The following is a 5525-nucleotide window of genomic DNA, read 5'->3' as shown; positions in this document are numbered from 1 at the left end:
TTGCAAAGGTCACTAACTGTGGGCAGGGCACACTTCTCACTTCAGCTCTGGTTTCAACCATGACAGATGCTTTGGTCCACAGGTGAAAGTAACACAGTGTTTGTCCGAGTCTCAGACTCTCGAGGCCTTGCATCTTTCTGTTGGTCCTTTTGTGCCTCAGCAATTGCCATTAGAAGAATATGGCTGTGCCCACCCACTGATTCCAGGAAGAGAATATGAGACCCATGGAGCAGAAAGACCCCAGCCAAGATGCTTCAGCTGAACCCAGCCTAGATCAGCTGAGCCCAGCTGACCTCTACCCTTGGTTGCTATATATATGCTTATTGTTTTAAGTCACTGTGTTTTAGGATAGTTTTTTATACCAAATTTTTGTGATGGCAATAACTGCCTGGCATATTTGTCCCTTGAATGTTTCGGTATAGCTATTCCAGAGAATGGTTATGATATGTCCTTGCCCTGGCTCATTAAAAAATAATAGTCTGGGAAAAAATGTTTATAGTACATATATCTAACTAAAGAGTTGAATCCAAAATACATAAAGAACTGTGCTCACTTCAGCAGCACATATACTAAAATTGGAATGATACAGAGCAGATTAGCATGGCCCCTGCACAAAGATGAATGCGAATTTGCAAAATACATAAAGAACTCATAAGAAAAAATACAAACAACCCAATTTAAAATAACAGGAAAAAAAACCCACACTTGAACACATATTTTACCAAAAAAGTACGCAAAATAGCCAATAAGCACATGGAAAGGTATTCAATATCATTAGCCATCAGGGGATGCCAATTAAAACCACAGTGAGATATACCATTTCACACACACTAGTGGGGCTGTTTTCAAAAAAAAACCCTGACAAAACGAATGTTAGTAAGTATCAGAAGCAACTAAAAGTCTCATCTATTGCTGGCAGGAGTATAGAAATGTCCAACCATGCTGGAAAACTCCTTTGCAATTTCTCATAAAGTTAAACTTACCCCATGACCCCAAAATTTCACTTCCAGGTATTACACCAGTAGAGTAGTATAGACTTTATTTAAAGTAAAGAAGTAAAGACTATATGTCCACAGAAAGTCTTAGAGAAGAATGTTCATAGTAACCTTATCCATAATTGCCTCAGACTGGAAATGACCCAAATAACAATCAACAGGTGAATGGATAAACACACTGTGGCAAACTCAAACAGTGAAATGCTTCTTAGTAAAAAGAAATGAACTACTGACATACACAATAATTTGGATCAACTTCAAAAACATTATATCAAGCACCCCCACCAAAAAAAACACAAATTTTATGATTCAATTTATATGAATTGCAATACAGGCAAAACAAGTCTATGTGTTAGAAACTAGTATTTCTCTCTCTCTCTCTCTCTCTTAGTGAAAATAGTGCAGAACTGACTATAAAGAAGCTTGAGAGGATTTTCTGGGGTTTGGGGGAATGTTTTCTATTTCCACAGATGGTTAAATAGGTGTATAGGATTAACAAAACTCTTCAGAACGAATACTTAAAATCTATGTATTGTATGTAAATTATGCAGCTACATCCTTAAAGATTGTTCTGGCCAAAGGGGATGGGGAGAATATATACATAGATGAAAAAGAAAGAGACACACACACACACAGAGAAAGAAAGAGAAATAATCAAAACTTAAGACTACACTTCAAGTTGCAGTGTTTTACAACCATTTGATAAGGGAAGATGCTCCCCATACACACAGTTTAATAACAAAAAGAAATAGTACTTTCTCCAGGGACCATGTGGTATTTGTGAATGAATGGCTGCTACAGATGGTCCTGAGGTAGCCACAGTGAGATCTCCTGAAGACCCATGCTGCAGTAAGAACACTGAAGCCCACAGCGAACACAGGAGACCACAATTTTGGTGCAGCAAGACATTGCTGTACAAGGTAGCATGTGATCGGCAGACCCTTGAGGCCAACATGGCACTTTCCTGCCTAACAGTGCACACACAGAACTCTCAAGACTTCAGGTTTCCTTGAATTGAATGGCTTTCTCCTGGGCTCTATACTTGACAGAACATCAGACCATGGGCATCTAGAGTACCTACTTACTCAGCAGATATGTTTATTTGGTACTGTCTTTGGTGCTAGTGTAGGGAAGGGAAAAAACCTTTTCCCCTCTACTTGCCTAGGTTTTCCAGCTGGAGTCTGAAAAAAATCTGACAAAATACAGATGAACAAGAGAAAAACAGAATTTATTAACATGGACAGCATACGTGCACGTGGGAGATACTCAGTGATGGGTAACTCAAAGGGGTGGTTCGAACTTGGACTTACATGGCATCTTAACAAAGAAGGACAAATTTGTAGGGAAGTGAAAAGACAAAGGGAAAAGAGTTTTCAGGCTTCTAGAGGAAGGTGACTACATGGGAGAAACTAATAGGAAAGGAGGGCCATCTTAGCAAAGTTTGTTTGTGCAGGTTCAGTTTGGTGCCAGGTTTCCATCTTCTCCTTGGCCATAGAGCTTCCCTGGGAGAGGGCGTTTGGGGCAGTTTTCATTTTCAGAGGCTTCTGCTTTGAGTCAGAGAAGAGAAGCTCTGAGAAGGCTTCTTTCTGCATCTCTCGATTCTCCTTATACCCAAGCTATATATCTGGGGTGGCATATTTGATCCTCCACATTAGCTAGTAAGCTGAGATGAAAGGATTTATTTTTAGGGCTAAGTCCTTATTTTTACTAATCTTGGAACCTGGAGATCAACAAACTTCAGTTCTCCTCACTATGTTCTATATGCCAAAAGTAAACACCACTTCATACCATGGTATAATAGTTCTGTTTAAAAATGCACCAGTCTTTAATGAGAGCTGATAATACTGCACTCTAGATGGGTTCACGCTAATCATTTTTTTTTGTAATTTAGATTTAATACTTTGCATAATACCATAGATGAATTCCTGAGGAAACTGTATGTAAGTCATGATCAAATCATGTTCATGCACTGGAAAGACTCACTATTTAACAGACTCACTAGAGGAAAATTAGATGGGACCTCTCTCTATACAATTGTGCCAGCGTCCCTGATTTCAAGCGGAAGGAATACATTGATTTTCTCCAAGAGGAAATGGATGCATTGGAGAGACAGCTGGGGCTCAGGGCAGTAAAAGCTTATGTTCCAAACCAGACCATGGCCACAGAGCTCTGGAGTGCTGTGTGGTGAGAACCACAGTCACAGCGCAAGCACCAAATACACAGCAGCTCCCACCGTGATGGCTGTGGCTTCAACCAGCACCCTCACTCTTGGGTCATTCTCCTAAACATCAGTGTCCCCCAGAAGATCCAAATGTCCAAAGGACTGTCATGGGACCCCCTGCATGGGAACCCCTGCTTTGACCCCACAGTTTTCATAGAGAGATGTGGACTCTACCGCCTACCCCAAAGATGCAGGAAGGTACAGTTCTCCAAAGGGCAATCCTTGGGTGCCTGGGAATGGTGAAAAGGACTGACAATGGGGGCTGGCAGCCCCAAACTGACAAATGTCAACTACAATTTTGTTCATAGTTGAAGAGTTTCAAGTTGATTCAACATGGAGATATGGTTTCTTTTACCTCTAAGACTGGCAAAAATTAAAGCATCCATAGTGAGTATTATTACTAAGAGTGCTGGAAAGCAGTCTCCCTATCCTGTGGGTTGGCCTGTAAACTGATATAATTTATTTAGGGAGCAATTTGGCAATTTCTATCAAATTTCAAACTATGTATTCTCTTTGAATCCACAGGTGACTTTCTAAGACTGAAAAGCAATCCTTTTTTTTTTTTTTTTTGTCAAGTGTCTTTTTATCACTAAGTAATGCTTTAAAATGCATTTAGAATATTTTACTAGGTTCTCACATTCCACAGAATGGATTGGAAGCTCTGTTTTAAGATAATTAATCTATGTCAGTGTCCAATTATTTTATATGGCACCAAACCCAGAAAGAATCAATAAGCAAAATCATTGATATTCCACAAATCGTAGGGGAGCTGTAATCACCTGCCAATACAGTAGACTTACATGCATTTTTAAGTAAAACCTCTTCTAGTTCTTAATGACCCTGAGAAGTGTTTTCCCATCAAATGTTTCAATTTTTAAGCTGGGGTGAATATTTCTCCCCTAGATACTCAAGAGTTCTAAGCTATAGCACTGATCTGCCCATGGCTGGTGCCTGAACCCTGTCATACATTTTGATCAGTATTATCAACATGCACAGATGTAGGGATTTGCATTTCTTTCTGAGGCCTTCACCCTAAGTTGCCAGAGTTTGCAAATAAAGATACAGGGTGCTGAATTAAATATGAATCACAGAAAAACAATGAGTAATTGTTTAGTGCAAGTATGTCTGGCTTGTTTATCTGAAATTCAAATGAAACTGGGCACCCCATCCAGAGGAGTATTTTAAGGAAAAGTCCTATGAAACTTTGTATCAAGATATTGTTGAGGACATTGCTTATTCTATCACATAGTTTCTTTTTCACAAAGGGACCAAGCCTAAGTGTTTGTTTGTTTGTTTGTTTTGTTTTGTGTTTTTGTTTTCTGGTCTAAATACCAGGAAGACTTGGTTGTCTTCTGTGAAATTCATTTGTTTTTATCTTAGAGAATCTGTACAGGAGTCCTTGACCAGGCCACTCTGTTCACTGTGGCTGCTAGCAGGTTAAAGCCACATTTGTGGCCCATACGCGTGGAAGAAAGCACATCGATACCGTGTTTATGCATATTTTTAGCCTCTTTTCTGGCTCCGTTTTCTGGCCCTATCTTTAGTTTCCTTTATTCTGTTGCTTCTGCTTTATTATTGTTATCTTCTTGGGTTTTGTATCATTTTTAGCACTCTTTAAAAGTCTTGGGGACAGGGTGTGTGAAGAAAAATAAATAGAGTAAACCTGCAGTCTTACAAAAATAGTTTGGTAATTTGATATGGAGTTCTTTGTTTTGGATTCCATCTAAAATGGTTTTGTGATGAAAGGTTTATTTATTGCTATTAGGAGGTCTACAATGTAGGCCCACTGTGAAGGTGATCCCATGGTCGAAGACCCCAAAATGTCAATGGAGTGAGGATCCAAGGTGTTTTCATTCTTCAAGGAAGAAAATGTTCTAATTCTTCACCTGGCTGTTGTATACTCTTTCCTTTATTACCACCTCTAAAATTATCATTTCGTTCAAAGAACATTTGTGTTACTATCATATTTCTATTCAAATAAACAGCCTACCTCCTGTTTTTTCTTTAACCTCTAAGTTATCAGTATGCAGATAAGCAATTTTATACCTTGTTGTCAGAGGGGGAAATAGGGCCACTGTCCATATGGGATGCTTTATGTGTAGCCTCATCTGAGAGCCGAGTTAATTAGGCAGAAAGTTAATTGATTCAGTGGGTGCAAAGGTTGAAACTGAACCCTGAGTTTAGAGCTAGAGTCTCCAGGTTAACTCTTAGCTGGCTGACCCCCGATAGCGTGTTTATGATCTGGTGATAGTATTCCTATTTGTCCTTGCTTTATAGGATCAAGTTTTCATTTTTCTTTTTTTTTAAAG

At 39.2% G+C, this 5525-nt stretch overlaps 1 non-coding gene across 1 annotated transcript; it reads left to right on the top strand.

Moving 5' to 3' along the window:
* The first annotated feature begins 545 nt into the window (after positions 1–545).
* On the top strand, positions 546–653 carry LOC116642101. Its single transcript, XR_004301291.1, has one exon. It is a non-coding gene; the product is annotated as a U6 spliceosomal RNA (small nuclear RNA).
* Positions 654–5525: the final 4872 nt, after the last annotated feature.

Source organism: Phoca vitulina, unplaced genomic scaffold (assembly GCF_004348235.1).
Source record: "Phoca vitulina isolate PV1807 unplaced genomic scaffold, GSC_HSeal_1.0 scaffold22, whole genome shotgun sequence".
In the NCBI taxonomy this organism is placed as follows: Eukaryota; Metazoa; Chordata; class Mammalia; order Carnivora; family Phocidae; genus Phoca; species Phoca vitulina.
Note: the sequence above shows the minus strand (reverse complement) of the source record. Positions and strands in the feature narration are given on the sequence as shown.